Here is an 18377-nt window from a genome sequence, read left to right on the forward strand (position 1 = left end):
CAATAGAATGAACACCAAATACACAAGGTAAAAAGGATGGGTCAATACTGGTAATAATTTTTCATTTGATTATAAACATGAATGTGATCTAAGAAACACTAAAATGATATTTTAGTTAAAAGTTTCACCCTTGATATTATGATACAAGGTACATTAATGGATCTTTCTTTACATTTTTTTTGTCTTATTTTGTTTAAACCACTAAATGTTTTAATGTTAGAAGACTATAGTTATCGTGAATGATTAGTATGTCGAAAGATTTGATTTTCGAATTGATATCTTTTAATTTTTTCTTTTATTATTTTGTATTCGTTACATATTTTATATGATTTTCAAACAAAATCTAAAAATAATAAGTAATCAAATAAAAGAGTGAATCTATTAAAAATAAAAACAGTAAAAATGAGTATAAAAGTAAAACGGTATCAAATAAAATGTAATAAAGTTGAAACTATATTTTCCAAGGAGTAACCAAAATAAGTGGCACTATGGGTGATTTTAAAACGTAGGCTTAATTTTTGAAGATTTCTTTTGATTAATTATAAGAAAATGAAAAATATATTTAATTTTTTTTTTATAAGTATCGAATTTTGTATCAGTTATAATATTAATATTATAGAGTGTGGACTCTTAATTTTATAAGATAAAACAAAGATATTGTTTTAACCTAAAACAACAATATATTTTTATGTTTAACCCGAAACGAGAACATGTGTTTTGTAACATAAAACATTGTATTTTTAACTTAAAATTACAATATTTTGTCTATAATCTAAAACAACTAAATTTTTTATTAAACATGGACCATTTTGCAAATTATTTTAAAACATGGACCGTTTTTGTGAACAAAATATGTACATGCACATTTTCTACAATTATTGTTTTCGTAATTTATTTTAAGGAACAAACCTCACTTTTATAAATTAGTTATTAGGAAAGGGCATTTATTTAATTTTTTAAACATATTCACAATCCCTGTAAATATAATTATGCATAGGGACCTATTCTGTAAAATTAGAGGTTGTTATTGTAATTTATTTTTAATATACAAACCAAACATATAAAATTTGCAGACAAGCCAAAATATACAAAAGGTAAATGGTTAATCGGTATAAGTTTGCAATTTATCTAAATTGAGAGTAAATATGTGGGTTTAGGTTCTATGGAAAACAAAAAAACCCTAAAAATCTACATAAAAAAATACTTCGAGATTACAAAACTTTTTTTTGAATTTTTTTATCAAAAAATTGCAACTTTTAGATCAAAATCGCTGAAATTTTTTTTTTTACAAAAAAAAAAAAAAGATTTTTTATTTTTTTTTCAGCGTAATTGTAAAAAATGTTGCGATTTTTTGATAAAACAAATTCAAAATTTTTTTTTGTGATGTCTTGGTATTTTTTATGTATTTTTATGATTTTTAGGGTTTTTTTAGGATTTTTTTGTTTTCCAAATAACTCTTCCCTAAATATGTGTAATCTGCCATGTTTATGCTTTTGGAATATGACATCCTTAATAAAAATTATTTGTCGCCGCCGTATTGTGTGGATATAATATATATATATATATATATATATATATATATATATATATATATATATTGAGATTTGAGAGGACTCTTATGCACAGTGAACTTTTTCTTTTCTGAATTTTGCCACAAATGTTTGTGGGATTTGCAGTTTGGCCCTGCCTCCCCTAACATCAAATCAGGTTTTTACTTCCCTATCGGAGTCGGATCCTTCCCTACCAACTCTCTCATTCAATATCTTCCCCCTTCCCGACTGTTCTAATTTTAACGCAACAAATATTCCACCACTTTAACATAGGTACACATTTGAAACACCCCTTTCATCTCTCTCCTAATAGCTCCTTTGCAACATCCTCCATTAATCTTCCGTCTCCTTGTCTTTTCTAGTAGCACGTGTTGTCGTGGTTAACAAGCACCCCTAACCTTCATCGGACATCTTCAACAACCGGCGACGACTTCACAGTTTTGAGGTTTCTTAGTTTGATCCCCTTGGATTCTGAGCTTTCTTAATTCAAATATCTCTCTGTTTCATTTATGAATTCCATTGCTTTTAAGTTTCTGTGATTAACTGATTCAAGTGCGTTTAACATGCGAAGATAGTAGAAATGAATATACGTAACGTATGTTCTTAATCATTTTTGATTTTTTCTAACTTGAAAAATTCTTTATTGTAGACAATATGATCAATGACATAGGAAAATCCAGCTCAAAAGATTCTAAGATTCAGACAAAACAGTCACCTTTAAAGTCTTCAACAAAGATTCAAAAGCACCCAAAAATGAAAATCTCCCTGTCCCAATTAACCTCAAAGCCTTTAGCTTGAACGATCTCAAAACTGTCACCAGAACTTTCCGAACGGATAGCCTTTTGGTGAGGCATACCGTCCTTTCTTATTTTTCACCTTTTGTGCACTCCCTTAATTGGTTTTTGTTATTTGTTTATTGGAATTTTTTTGTCAAGAAAAAATTGAAGCTTGCAGATGAAAGTAAACAAAAAAGACAGTTGAAAATCAATTTGTTGGATATGGAAGTTTGTAACATCCCAAAATACGAACCAAAAATTTTTGTTTAATCATTACTAAAATCATTAGATCAATACCATAAAATAAAACTCATACGTCAATGTATCGAAACCATAACAAAGTATCACATGAAAACTATATCAAGACTGTATCTAATCATGTCAATGAAAAGCTAAATCAACTCCCAGGCCAAAAACTGAAGCCGTGGTGTGTGCGATGCCATCATCCCGAGCTCTTCCTTTTACTTGCGGAAGTACCTTGTCACACCCCCGAACCAGACGGCGGAAACGTCCGGGGGCTTGCCGTGACTCAATTGTATACCATAACATTGAATATATATGAAACATAACAACATTCGTTACCATTCATCAACATAGTACAACCAGTAGTGTTTACATATCATACATTGTTTAAACCTTACATTCCCAAAAATTAAATTGTTTGATTCGTACATAAATAAACTGCAACCGTCACTGAATATGATTTCCCTTGATTCACTGGTTCCCTGAGAATACAAGTATTTTGAAAAACGTCAACATATGAAATGTTGGTGAGTTCATAAGTAGTGTTTAAAATCGAATGTTTGTATTGTTTGAAAAACCACCAGAAAATCCGATATTTCCTGAAAAGAAAAGCTTTCGAAAAGGTTTGTGAAGATCCATAGGTATGCTTTGTTTGTTTCTATACTTAAAGAAATGTTCATTGAAGTTGTATGCCTTTCAAATTTGTATGTATTGAAAACCCTAGGAAAACCCGATGTTCTCCTAGTTCCTTGAGTTACAAGAAGTTACATTGAAACCATTGCATAGCGTAGAGTGTCAGTCCCGGGCGACGTTGGAAGGTTCTCGAGCATTGATTATTTACTACAAACCCGCGTTACACAAACGCCCAGTTTGTAGTTATACTAACGACTCCGAAGGTGTCGTCAGTACTAATCACGTTATCCAATCGCCCTGACTATGTGTAGTCCCACATCCGAAGAGAAAGAGGTCACGAAGACCCCGGTAACTCCATTAGCCGGTTGGGGATAAAATGTACGAGGGGTCCCAGACCCGCCTCGCATAAAATGTAGACCTTACTAGCAAGACCAAAGGACCCTTGGGGACCGGTGGTAAACAAGCCATTGAAAGTCCATTTACGTTGTGCCGGATCGGTAAAACCCAACACTCCGTAAAAAAAAATGTCTTCGGGCCTTAAGATCAGGTCATTGGGCTAGCTAGGCTCAACGAACAAGATTTTACACTTGTGGGGCCCAAAGATGGTGCATAGACGTCTGTGCACACTCGCATGTGTATGTATATCCAACCGTTACTTGTATGAATCGTAGTGTTAGTAGTTGTAGATTTTTATTGGCTCGAGACCGAGCCAATTCGTTTAACAACGACTTTTGGTATTGTAATGTATTGTATTTCTTTGATAGTCGTGGTGCCATCATTCGATCAAATTGTGTATATTGAACTAGCCTTGAAATATTCCTGTTTTCAGCCCCTCATCATTTGTAAAATTTCATTTTTAACCCTTTATATAAAATACTTCCCGGTTTAGTCCTTAAACTATTTTTCTTGACATTTTAACACCAAAAATTATTGAAATTAATATTTTTCAACATATTTTTCATAAAAACAGTTTAAGTCCTCGAAAATGCGGTTTTCACGGTTTTAACCCCTTCTTTTCGCAACTTTTACAATTTTGGCCCAATTTGGAAAATTTTTGCAACTTTGGTCCTTTTTAAATTTAAAAAGCATTTTAAACCTTTGAAAAGGAGTTGGAACACTTATAGTCCACTGTTTTACAGAAAGTTACAGTTTTGGCCCTCCAAAACAGAAAAATTCGCATAATGGGCCTTATTGGGCCGAAAATTACATTTTTAGCCCATTAAGTTTGAAATTTATGATTTTAGTCCCCTAAATGAGTGTATTTCCAGAAATTTATTTATGAAAACTGTTTTGGCACACTTCATCCATCAGAATCTGTGAAATGTCGATTTGGGCCCTTATTTTTGTATTTTTCACATTTTAGGCCCAAAATTTGTGTTTTTAACCCAAAGAAATTATTACTAAACTACTTAGCCAATTTTTCTTGAAGCACTTTGTGTTTAGAAATATATTTGAAGTTAAAATCATGTAGCACAAGTTATATCTCGGTTTTGATGAGTTTTGAGGCTAGATCCAACATAAAAACACATAAAAGCATACATATAAGCATGGAAATCATACAAGGCATACAAACACATATAGATCTACACTTATGACTTGTATTCTCCCCCCAAAAACAAGTGAAAACAGAAATCAAGGGGGTATGAACTCACCTTGGGGTGTTGATTCGGTTTTGCAAGGAAAATGGAAGGAAAAATGAAGTGTTTTTGGCCTTGGCTTCCTTTGATGAAGATCTCGAGTTTTGAGATGGTTCTAGGGTGCAAGATCACGATTTTTGCATAGATTAGGAAAGGATTTTGATAACAAAAGAATTTAAACCATAGATCTATGCATAATCTTACCTTAGATGATGATTTACTTGCAAAATCCTCTTGGAAAGTCCCTAATTTTCGAGATTTTTGGAGAGGGGAGGAAGGAGAGTTCTTGAGTGTTCTAGAGAGAATTTGAGATATTTTTGGTGTGTGTGAGAGGGGGTTCGGCCGAGAGTGAGAGAGAAGAGAAGAAGAGATGTGATCTTGAAGTGATATATGCATGGAGGTATGTGATATTGCATGGATATCCTTTGGGTAATAGTGAGGTGGCATGCCTTAAGTCAACACTTCCATTTCTCTTTGGGTTTGGGCCTTTGGGCCGAGATTTTTGAAAGGGAAAAGAAAAATTTGGGCTTTTTCCCTTCAAGCCCAAAATTAGAGGTAGTTTGGGTGCTTATTGGCCTTATGAAATAAAATTGTGATTTTTATGCTTTATTAAGCTAGGTTAGGTTAAATTATGGATCAAAACTTGTGATTTATTTCATTCTAGGTTCTACCTAGCCCAAAATATTGAAATAAACGAATGTGGGTCTAATTAGAGCCCAATTAGGGTCCTAAACCCATGATAGTCCAAGTGGAAGCTTATTGGTCCATTTGGATCCAATAAGGAAGTCCTAGTCCTAAATGGACTTAACAAGAACTTCTAGGGTCTCCAATTGTTTGATGACTACTTATAGTACTTGTATCTTGTGTTTGATTGAAGTTTTTGATTCACATTAGGTTGAATGCATAGATTACATGGCTCAAAATTTACAGTTGTGACATCATCCCCCCGTTAGAGGGAATTTCGTCCCGAAATTCTGTTTGAAAGCTAGATTTGAGAAAACTAGAATAGGTGAGGGTACTTTTGCTTCATTTGATCTTCGCGTTCCCACGTGAATTCTGGCCCACGCTTTGCGTTCCACCGTACCTTCACGATCGGGATGCGACTCTGCTTAGTACGCTTCACCTCCCTGTCCATAATTTCGATTGGTTCTTCGACGAACAGAAGATTCTCATTGATTTCGATTTCGTCAAGAGGAATGACAAGGGTTTCATCTGATAGGCACTTTTTCAGATTAGAAACATGAAACACGGGGTGTACACCGTTTAGCTCTGCGGGTAGTTGTAGTCTGTATGCTACTGGACCTATTCGGGCGACGATTTCGAAAGGTCCCATGTATCGCGGGTTCAGCTTTCCTCGTTTTCCGAAACGTATAACCCCTTTCCAGGGTGAGACCTTCAACATTACTCGATCACCAACCTGGAACTCTAAGGGCTTTCGCCGTTTATCAGCGTAGCTCTTTTGCCGGTCACGCGATGCCTGTAATCGAGCTTTGATCTGGATAATCTTTTCTGTGGTCTCGCGAATAATTTCCGGTCCCGTTAATGCTCTGTTCGACGTATGTGTTCCTGCTAGCTGGGTGTCACCTACTTCAGCCCAACATAACGGTGATCTACATTTACGCCCGTACAGTGCTTCGAAAGGGGCCACCTTGATGCTCGAATGATAACTATTGTTATATGAAAACTCGATCAACGGTAGGTGGGTATCCCAAGACTTTCCGAAGTCTATCACACATGCACGAAGCATGTCTTCAAGCGTCTGAATGGTTCGTTCGCTTTGACCGTCCGTTTGTGGGTGATACGCTGTGCTCATATCAAGATGAGTTCCCATTGCCTTGTGGAGCGACTGCCAAAAGCGTGATGTGAACCTACTGTCCCTATCCGAGATGATAGATTTTGGCACTCCATGAAGTCTTACAATCTCTCGTAGGTACAACCGCGTCAGCCTCTCCATCTTGTAGGACTCTTTGATCGGCAGGAAATGGGCAGATTTCGTCAGTCGGTCGATTATTACCCATATGGTATCCAAACCGTCCGACGTCCTGGGCAGCTTGGTCACGAAGTCCATAGAAATCCCCTCCCATTTCCACTCAGGGATTGCCGGTTGCTGTAACAATCCGGAAGGGTTCTGGTATTCCACTTTTACTTTGGCACACGTAAGGCACTTACTGACATAAGTTGCGATTTCCGCCTTCATGTTAGGCCACCAATAGTACTGCTTAATGTCCAAATACATCTTGTCCGAACCAGGATGAATGGAGTATCGCGTCTTGTGGGCTTCCTTCATAACGATCTCCCTGAATCCTCCGATTTTTGGAACCCAAATACGGTTCATGAAATAGTATACCCCATTCTCTTTGACTTCCAGGTTCTTCTCCATACCGCGTAATGCCTCGCTAGTTCTATTTTCCGCTTTCATAGCCTCTGCCTGGACTGATGCAATTTGAGCGGTCAGATGAGACTGAATGGTTATCGAGTGCGTTTTCGTACGGCGATTTGTGTACTCCTTCCGACTTAATGCGTCAGCTACCACGTTGGCCTTGCCTGGATGGTACTTGATCTCGCATTCGTAGTCGTTTAACAACTCCACCCATCTTCGTTGTCTCATGTTCAGCTCCCTCTGATTCAAGATGTGCTGGAGACTTTTGTGGTCCGTGAAGATGGTGCACTTCGTACCGTACAGGTAGTGCCTCCAAATTTTTAGAGCGAAGACCACAGCTCCCAGTTCTAGGTCGTGGGTCGTGTAATTTACTTCGTGCGTCTTTAGTTGGCGGGACGCATATGCTATCACTTTTCCACGTTGCATGAGAACGCAACCTAAGCCTTGATTTGACGCGTCACAGTAAACTACAAAATCTTCCGTTCCTTCGGGTAGAGATAGTACAGGAGCGCTACAAAGAGCTTGCTTCAAGGCTCGAAACGCAAACTCTTGTCGGTCTGTCCACTTGAATGGCACACTCTTTTGCGTAAGCAAGGTAAGTGGCTTGGCGATTTTAGAGAAGTTTTGGATGAATCTCCTATAGTAGCCTGCTAGGCCTAAGAACTGACGAATCTCTGTGGGCGTAGTCGGAGTTGCCCATCCTTCCACCGCTTTGACCTTAGAAGGATCCACATGAATTCCGTCTTGACTAACTACGTGACCGAGAAAATTCACGCTCCGTAGCCAAAACTCACACTTAGAGAGTTTGGCGTAAAGCCTTTCCGATCGCAGCGTCTCTAGGACTTGTCGGAGATGTTGTCCATGCTCCTCTTTGCTTCGAGAATAGACGAGGATGTCATCGATAAACACAATGACGAAGTTGTCCAAGAACGGTCTACAGATTCGGTTCATTAGGTCCATAAATGCGGCGGGTGCATTTGTTAGACCGAAGGGCATTACGACGAATTCATAATGTCCATAGCGGGTTCGGAAAGCGGTTTTAGGAATATCTTCTTCTCGGACCTTGAGTTGATGGTATCCGGACCGTAGATCTATTTTAGAAAAATAGCTAGCTCCTTGGAGCTGGTCGAATAGATCATCGATTCGTGGGAGTGGGTAGCGGTTTTTAACAGTGAGTTTATTCAACTCTCTGTAATCGATGCACATTCTGAAAGATCCGTCCTTTTTCTTGACAAAGAGCACCGGAGCTCCCCATGGCGAGTAGCTAGGTCGGATAAATCCCTTGTCCAGAAGCTCACTGAGTTGGCTGGACAATTCCTGCATTTCAGCAGGTGCCAATCGATATGGTGATTTAGCGAGAGGAGTTGCTCCTGGGACGAGGTCGATTCGGAACTCAACCTGTCTCTCTGGGGGTACTCCTGGAAGATCTTCAGGAAACACGTCCGGGAATTCACACGCTACCGGAATGTCTTGGATGTTAATTTCTTCTTTGGCCTTGTCCACTATGTGGGCCAAGAACGCTAAGTTGTTCTTTCGCAGATGTTTTTGTGCTTTGATGCACGAGATAAGACGAAGATTCGTGCTGGGTTTGTCTCCGTAAATTACTAGGGTTTCGTGATTCGGGAGACGAAGGCGAACGGCCTTCTCGTGGCACAAAACCTCAGCATGGTGGGGGCTTAACCAATCCATGCCGATAATCACATCGAAACTCCTAATTGACACTGGCATCAGATCTATTCGTAAGACGTGTTGGTTAAGGGTTAGGGTACATCCAGTGTAGATTTCCCTAGTGGATTCGGTCTTCCCATTGGCCATTTCCACCGTATAGGTTTCATTCAGCTTTTGGGGTTGTTGTTTTAATAAGTGTTTAAACTTCTCGCTTACGAAACTTCGCTCCGCTCCGGTATCAAATAAGATGCATGCATAAGTGTGGTTTAGGAGGAACGTACCGGTCACAACTGCGGGGTCCTGAACTGCATCACTCTGACCCATAGTCAGCATTCTTCCTGCTCCTCTGTTTCCTGAGTTGTTGTTGTTAGGGCAATCTCGACGGAAGTGTCCCGTCCTTCCACACCCGAAACAGGTGTGACTAAGCCCTGAATTTTTGCCACCGGCATTGGTGTTGTTGTTATTGCGGGGGTTGTTGTTGTTCTGGTTGTTTCCCTGATTCTGGTTCTGAGAAGGATAAGTCCTGCAGAACTTTGCAGTGTGTCCCCTTCGGTTGCAACTGGTGCAATGGAACTCCCTACATTCTCCTTGGTGATGGAAACCGCACTTGTTGCATTTGGGATGAGTACCGGAATAGGGTCTTGAAGTGTTTGAAGCAGCTGAGGCTGGAGCATGTGGTGTGGCTGGAACCGGTGCAGTGACAGCGTTAACTGCCACTGTCTGCTGCTTTTTAGAGGCCTCGGGGCCCTGACGCCCCTTTCTCTTGTTGTTCCATCCTTTCTTACCATCACCCTCTTTTTTCTTCTCAGCCTCTACCGGTTTCTCTCCCTTTTTGTGGTTATGATCATATAACCTCTTTGCCAATCTCTTCGCACTGTCAAAAGTTTCAGGGTTCGCAGCTATCACATTCCCTTGAATGGGGGATGTCAGTCCCCAGATGAATCGTTCAATCTTCTTTCCCTCTGATGTGATCATACCCGGGCACAACAGAGATAGTTCGCTGAATCTCGATATGTAAGCATCGATGTTCCCATTCTGCACCGTAAGATTCCATAGTTCCTGCTCCATCTTCTGTATTTCGCCTCGGGGGCAGTACTCAGCCGTCAACATCTCTTTCATCTCTGCCCAGGGAATAGAGTTGGCGACAGGAAGTGTCATAGCTTCCACATGACCATTCCACCAAGTGAGTGCTTGGTCCACCAAAGTGCTGGCCGCGAACTTCACTTTCATCTGCTCGGGGCACTCGCATATCTCGAATACCGACTCTACCTTCTCGATCCATCGCTTTAGGGCGATCACTCCTCCGGTACCGTTGAAAGTTCGGGGTTTAGCGTTCGCAAAATCCTTGTAGGTGCACGTTTTAGTGAGTCCTTGGTTCGTCCCGTTGTTCGAACTTCCAGATCCTTGTCCGTTACCTCCTCCGTTGTTCCCTCGGTGAAGTTGTGCCATCGCTGCTGTGACTGCAGCAGACACGGCTGCCTGGAAAGCAGTGGAGTCAGCTTCGGGTGGGGTTGGTCCTGGGTTTCCGCGAGTAGTTGGGCGAGGCATCTTTCTGTCATGAAACGGAAAGATGTTGGGTGTACGTGGTTTCTGTGAGGTCGTGGTCCTACTGACTAGGTGTATGGCACGAACTTAAGTACTTCTATCATTTAGCATACAATCATAGATTCGCAACACATAGCAAAACACGTAAAAGTTCACTAATATTATCCTATGCCTCTTCCACTATTGCAAACTAAACAGACGTTCTCTTTTTGGTGATAAGGGGTATAGTTTTAGGTTCCCTGGCTATCCCGATCTCATCAAGACGTGTGTTAGTTTTACCTTGGAGAGAATGTAGTTGATCAGGCTACATTCACTCCTTGGTATCCCTAAGAACAGTCCCGAATTAACCAAGATACCAGTATTATTGTGTTTGATTCAGCGTTGGATCCTTATTCCTAATGCAAGCAAGTGTGTTTTATTTACTTGTTCTGTTCAGAGTTATGTTAGTCCCTCTTTTTGGTTTATAGTTGCATATCAATGTATGGCTCGACATGCTAGTTCACTATAAACAAAGCTCTGATACCAACCTGTCACACCCCCGAACCAGACGGCGGAAACGTCCGGGGGCTTGCCGTGACTCAATTGTATACCATAACATTGAATATATATGAAACATAACAACATTCGTTACCATTCATCAACATAGTACAACCAGTAGTGTTTACATATCATACATTGTTTAAACCTTACATTCCCAAAAATTAAATTGTTTGATTCGTACATAAATAAACTGCAACCGTCACTGAATATGATTTCCCTTGATTCACTGGTTCCCTGAGAATACAAGTATTTTGAAAAACGTCAACATATGAAATGTTGGTGAGTTCATAAGTAGTGTTTAAAATCGAATGTTTGTATTGTTTGAAAAACCACCAGAAAATCCGATATTTCCTGAAAAGAAAAGCTTTCGAAAAGGTTTGTGAAGATCCATAGGTATGCTTTGTTTGTTTCTATACTTAAAGAAATGTTCATTGAAGTTGTATGCCTTTCAAATTTGTATGTATTGAAAACCCTAGGAAAACCCGATGTTCTCCTAGTTCCTTGAGTTACAAGAAGTTACATTGAAACCATTGCATAGCGTAGAGTGTCAGTCCCGGGCGACGTTGGAAGGTTCTCGAGCATTGATTATTTACTACAAACCCGCGTTACACAAACGCCCAGTTTGTAGTTATACTAACGACTCCGAAGGTGTCGTCAGTACTAATCACGTTATCCAATCGCCCTGACTATGTGTAGTCCCACATCCGAAGAGAAAGAGGTCACGAAGACCCCGGTAACTCCATTAGCCGGTTGGGGATAAAATGTACGAGGGGTCCCAGACCCGCCTCGCATAAAATGTAGACCTTACTAGCAAGACCAAAGGACCCTTGGGGACCGGTGGTAAACAAGCCATTGAAAGTCCATTTACGTTGTGCCGGATCGGTAAAACCCAACACTCCGTAAAAAAAAATGTCTTCGGGCCTTAAGATCAGGTCATTGGGCTAGCTAGGCTCAACGAACAAGATTTTACACTTGTGGGGCCCAAAGATGGTGCATAGACGTCTGTGCACACTCGCATGTGTATGTATATCCAACCGTTACTTGTATGAATCGTAGTGTTAGTAGTTGTAGATTTTTATTGGCTCGAGACCGAGCCAATTCGTTTAACAACGACTTTTGGTATTGTAATGTATTGTATTTCTTTGATAGTCGTGGTGCCATCATTCGATCAAATTGTGTATATTGAACTAGCCTTGAAATATTCCTGTTTTCAGCCCCTCATCATTTGTAAAATTTCATTTTTAACCCTTTATATAAAATACTTCCCGGTTTAGTCCTTAAACTATTTTTCTTGACATTTTAACACCAAAAATTATTGAAATTAATATTTTTCAACATATTTTTCATAAAAACAGTTTAAGTCCTCGAAAATGCGGTTTTCACGGTTTTAACCCCTTCTTTTCGCAACTTTTACAATTTTGGCCCAATTTGGAAAATTTTTGCAACTTTGGTCCTTTTTAAATTTAAAAAGCATTTTAAACCTTTGAAAAGGAGTTGGAACACTTATAGTCCACTGTTTTACAGAAAGTTACAGTTTTGGCCCTCCAAAACAGAAAAATTCGCATAATGGGCCTTATTGGGCCGAAAATTACATTTTTAGCCCATTAAGTTTGAAATTTATGATTTTAGTCCCCTAAATGAGTGTATTTCCAGAAATTTATTTATGAAAACTGTTTTGGCACACTTCATCCATCAGAATCTGTGAAATGTCGATTTGGGCCCTTATTTTTGTATTTTTCACATTTTAGGCCCAAAATTTGTGTTTTTAACCCAAAGAAATTATTACTAAACTACTTAGCCAATTTTTCTTGAAGCACTTTGTGTTTAGAAATATATTTGAAGTTAAAATCATGTAGCACAAGTTATATCTCGGTTTTGATGAGTTTTGAGGCTAGATCCAACATAAAAACACATAAAAGCATACATATAAGCATGGAAATCATACAAGGCATACAAACACATATAGATCTACACTTATGACTTGTATTCTCCCCCCAAAAACAAGTGAAAACAGAAATCAAGGGGGTATGAACTCACCTTGGGGTGTTGATTCGGTTTTGCAAGGAAAATGGAAGGAAAAATGAAGTGTTTTTGGCCTTGGCTTCCTTTGATGAAGATCTCGAGTTTTGAGATGGTTCTAGGGTGCAAGATCACGATTTTTGCATAGATTAGGAAAGGATTTTGATAACAAAAGAATTTAAACCATAGATCTATGCATAATCTTACCTTAGATGATGATTTACTTGCAAAATCCTCTTGGAAAGTCCCTAATTTTCGAGATTTTTGGAGAGGGGAGGAAGGAGAGTTCTTGAGTGTTCTAGAGAGAATTTGAGATATTTTTGGTGTGTGTGAGAGGGGGTTCGGCCGAGAGTGAGAGAGAAGAGAAGAAGAGATGTGATCTTGAAGTGATATATGCATGGAGGTATGTGATATTGCATGGATATCCTTTGGGTAATAGTGAGGTGGCATGCCTTAAGTCAACACTTCCATTTCTCTTTGGGTTTGGGCCTTTGGGCCGAGATTTTTGAAAGGGAAAAGAAAAATTTGGGCTTTTTCCCTTCAAGCCCAAAATTAGAGGTAGTTTGGGTGCTTATTGGCCTTATGAAATAAAATTGTGATTTTTATGCTTTATTAAGCTAGGTTAGGTTAAATTATGGATCAAAACTTGTGATTTATTTCATTCTAGGTTCTACCTAGCCCAAAATATTGAAATAAACGAATGTGGGTCTAATTAGAGCCCAATTAGGGTCCTAAACCCATGATAGTCCAAGTGGAAGCTTATTGGTCCATTTGGATCCAATAAGGAAGTCCTAGTCCTAAATGGACTTAACAAGAACTTCTAGGGTCTCCAATTGTTTGATGACTACTTATAGTACTTGTATCTTGTGTTTGATTGAAGTTTTTGATTCACATTAGGTTGAATGCATAGATTACATGGCTCAAAATTTACAGTTGTGACATACCTGAAACCAAAACTGAAACTGTAAGCACGAAGCTTAGTGAGCTCCCCCAAACTACCACATATCATACAATAAAATATAAACACATACCGGGCCTTCCCACTGCATTGGACCGAAGTCCGGAAACTGCATCGAACCGCAGTCCGGAACTAACTAGGGCCTTGCCCACTACATCGGATCGAAGCCCGGAAGCTGCATCGGACCGAAGCCCGGAACTAACTGGGACCTTGTCCCCTACATTGGACCGAAGTCCGGAACTAACTGTATTGGATCGAAATCGATAACTGACTGGGACCTTGTCCCTTGCATCGGACCGAAGTCCGGAAACTGACTGAGCATAACATGGCATAGCATAAACATATCAACTAGCATAAGCACATATACTGCATAATGCATTGGACTGAAGTCCGAAACACATGATACAAAACATACTTGAATCACAAAGACATCAAGCAATCTAATTACTGCATCGGACCGAGGTCCGGAACTACTGCTAACTAAACGGGCCAACATTGTGGTTGTAGACCCGTTCCTATTGGAAGGAAGACTCACCTCGCAGTCTAGCTGCTGAATGAACTGCTCTGGAATCTGTCTGTTGCTGCTCCGGTTTCACCCCGTTTACAATTTACATAAGTACACTCAATCAAATACTGATAACTATACTGAGGGTAAAATGACTATTTTACCCCTGGTCAAAGTCAACCTCTTGGTCAAAGTCAACATACAGTTGACCTGACTCGTCGAGTTGGGACACCAACTCGTCGAGTCTCTACTCTCATTTTTCAATTCTGCTCACTACTACTCGTCGAGTTTGGCATAGACTCGACGAGTTCCTCTTTGATACAAACACTAGCCAATCTGCATCCGACTCGCCGAGTTGTATGAACACCTTGTCGAGTTCTCCTTCATCATGTGAACACTCCAACTGGGACTCGCCGAGTTGTATGAACAACTCGTCGAGTCTGTTCTTGAGATATGAAGATTGTCTTGGACTCGTCGAGTCAGGGCATTGACTCGCCAAGTCCCTCCATGGATGAGTCCGATCTCCGACTCACTGAGTCCCCTAAAACTCACTGGTTCCACTCGGCATAATACATAGTAGGGGAAAACTCGAGGACTCGCGACCCGACTCGCCGAGTCTCAAGAACGACTCGCCGAGTCGGTTGCATGCAACTTCTATTCAATCGATTCTGCTCAAAACCACTACATACAATTTATAGATCTGGGTTCCTTAGGCTTGTTTACCACATAAAGTTTCCAACTTTACGTGTACATAAGCATGAAAAGGGATTTAAAGGCTCAAAAGACACTTAAAAGAGTAGATCTGGGGCTTTCATGTAAAATGGCTCCATAAAGGCAGTAGATCTGGGCTCTTGAAGCTCAAACCTAGCTAGATTCAAAGGCCATTCCACTCAATATGATCTCTTTATCACAATCAAGCTAGGAAATGGATAAAGATGGCTTAAATGGGGTTTCTAAAAGAGAAATCATCATGGCAACATAAAAGATCCAAAATATACCTCAATGGACTCTGGATTGAGTTCTAGATCCTTGCTCTTCTCCTTCTCCTAGGTCCTTCCTTCCTTCTCTTCTTCAAACTTCAAGGGAAAGCACACAAACACTCAAATCACAAAGGGGAGGGTTAGGGTTTGCTAAAGGATGCTCTGAGAGTGAAGGGGGCGAGTTTGAGGCTCATATCATGGTTTAAATAGGATGCAAAACCCATGGATCTAGGGTTTCATCCAGACTGGCAGACTCGCCGAGTTGCCAACTTAAACGTGCTCAATATCTCGACTCTACTCGGCGAGTCGGGCCACCAACTCCCCGAGTCCCAACTAAAAATGCTATAATACTTAGATTAAAGTACATGCCAAGAACCAGGTGTTACAAAGTTGCACTTCCTGATGGAGCAAAAAGAGGGTCTAGGGAAAATGATGAATACCTGCAATTCAAAACACACACATAACACCCAGACCTTGAATGTTCATCATCCATCCACTTTTTTTTTTGTTAATATGAATGTAAGAATACATGTAGTTTACACCTGTCAATGTGAACATATTTTTAACCCAAAACAAAAATGAATAAATTGATTATTTAAGTGATTGCTTCTATTCTTTTGTGTGTGATTTATGCTGACATGATACATTCCTTACTATGATATTTTGATATGCATAGTGCCATCGAATAACATTGGCTATTCTCGATGTCATCGTAAGTTTCACATACAAATTTTGACCTATTGACATGCAGATAATGAAAAGATCAAATTTTAATTGACAAAGTTGATCTTCAATGCTTGCCTCCTAATAAAAACCCCGTGTCTCAGATCACATGGAGCTAATAAGAAATATCATAGCAAAGTTGCTTTTTTTTCATGCCCGACTTCTTTATCTTACATTATGCACACACTCATGTCTTATTGTGTGTGTTTTGTAGATAATTCACAACAATTGGGCTTATCCTGTTGATGGAGATTTCTATTTCTCCGTTGGCGTTTCTTCCAATTACAGGAGGTCATGAGGAACAGAACCTAAAGAGATAGAATTACGTAAGCTGCAATTGTTTTCTAATGCACGTAATCTGATGCACTTAAAATTCGAAATATGGAATTTGCTCACAAGGATGTGGCGTTGAGAATGTTATCATACCATGGGGGCACGATGATTGCATGTATTTGGTACATATAAATACTCTACAATTCATAATTTACTTACATATTGTGTGAGGCCTTCATTATCTCATTTTTTTTAACACTTTTGACTGTTTATGTTTCTTATTTTTGTAGATTGCAAAAGAGAACTGGACCAATCTTCTATCAGTTGGGCTTTTCATCATAACATATGGTAATTGTTGTTATGATATGTTACGATGATTTAATGATTTTTTCTTTTTGGTGGCTATGCCCACCAGGTGCTCGATTTAATGCCAAGGTGAGTTGCATTTTATTTTTTTGGGGTTTTAAACTTACAGGTACACATCAGAATGTGTGTGATTCGCTTTAGTAAAACACGTTTTGTGTTTTATTCTAGCCGCATGAATATATAATTCGTCCATTCCCTATAAATGTTTCTTTTGTTATATCATTTGTCAATGGAATTATGATTTTTCCTTGGTATACTTTTATCAATTTGCTAACCAAAATGGTCTTCATTATGATTTTCTTTTTTTTATATCTGTCATTATTTACTTAGTAATGGTCAGTAGATGCTATGAAATTAGTCGTCAAATATAATTTGTGATTTACTTTGTTTGTGTAGGAGTATTTGCCTATTTGGCTTACTATTGTTAATCACTGGGTAACATACATCGTTGTATACTATACTAGGTGTGATACTCATGTATTACATGGGTTTAATTAAAAAAAATAAATATGAAATTTTAACAGTTTGAATTTATAAGAAAAATAAGAAAAATTTTGAATTATTAAAATTAATGAGACTTTAATGTATTGAATACATTACATATATAAGCTCTTTAATAAATATTTCACATATATATTACCTTACACATTAAATGTGAAATTTTAATTTAATAAAATGAAAAATATAATAAAATGACAAGTGGAAAATAAAAAATTTAAAAATTCTAGAAAATGTCATGTGTCCAAATGAATAAGAATAGGACATGTGGCAAAAAAACCTTCATTTATTATAGTAGATAGAAAGAGATGTCGAGCAGGAACAAATCATTGATGCTAAAGGTAAAAACTTTCTTTTAAAACTTAACAAATGATATTTTAACATTGCTATTAACTACTTTAAAATTTTGAAAATAAGAAATAAAATGGTTTTTCCTTTTTTTTTTAAAAAAAATTATTTAAGAAATGTGATAATAAATAATTATATTACTTGAATTAACTGATGTTTTAACAAAAAGAGGTTGTTATATGATGTAAAAACTGAAGAGGTGAGGATGGAATTATCTACAGAGAACTCCTACAAAGTTAGTATATGTTGTAAGTTGGAATCCTGAATGTAAATAGGTAGTTAGTATCCTCTTTTATAAATTCCACAAAAATTGGTTTTTTATGTATCCTTTGAGTTCAATTTTAGGCTTTTTTTTCTCCTTTATTTGTAGGTTTTAAAATGTATCTACTGATAATACTTCAAATATATGGACAATGTTAGAGGATTTCATTGGGATGATGTCTTCTGGATTTGAAATACCCTTTGACCACAAAATTTGCAATAAAGAAAATTGAAGACAATAATACCCTTCTCTTCATTGTTGACATCTGTGCTGACATGAAGAAAATCAAAGATCCAGTCAACAAGACATACGACATCCAGACCAAGAAAATCAACACGTTGCTCATGTATCATTTTGTCATGTTTTTTATCTATAAAATGGATCAAAATTTGATGCTTTTTTCCACTTTTTTATTGTTTGTTTATTAAAACACAAATCTGATGGAACAAAGAAGGCTTAGTTATCACTATAAT

At 38.3% G+C, this 18377-nt stretch overlaps 1 long non-coding RNA gene across 4 annotated transcripts; it reads left to right on the forward strand.

Annotated features, from left to right (window-relative positions):
• Nucleotides 1–1793: 1793 nt before the first annotated feature.
• LOC145090222 (uncharacterized) lies at nucleotides 1794–17256 on the forward strand. Of its 4 annotated transcripts, none has more exons than XR_013701438.1 (3): nucleotides 1794–1995; nucleotides 16372–16612; nucleotides 16721–17091. It is a non-coding gene; the product is annotated as an uncharacterized LOC145090222 (long non-coding RNA). The 4 variants fall into 4 exon arrangements; XR_013701439.1 differs by lacking the exon at nucleotides 1794–1995 and adding an exon at nucleotides 15963–16146; XR_013701440.1 differs by lacking the exon at nucleotides 1794–1995 and adding an exon at nucleotides 17193–17256 and having other exon boundaries at nucleotides 16154–16612; nucleotides 16721–16778.
• Nucleotides 17257–18377: the final 1121 nt, after the last annotated feature.

This window comes from Lactuca serriola, chromosome 2 (genome assembly GCF_051521515.1).
Source record: "Lactuca serriola cultivar US96UC23 chromosome 2, Lser_US96UC23_V15, whole genome shotgun sequence".
Classification (NCBI taxonomy): Eukaryota; Viridiplantae; Streptophyta; class Magnoliopsida; order Asterales; family Asteraceae; genus Lactuca; species Lactuca serriola.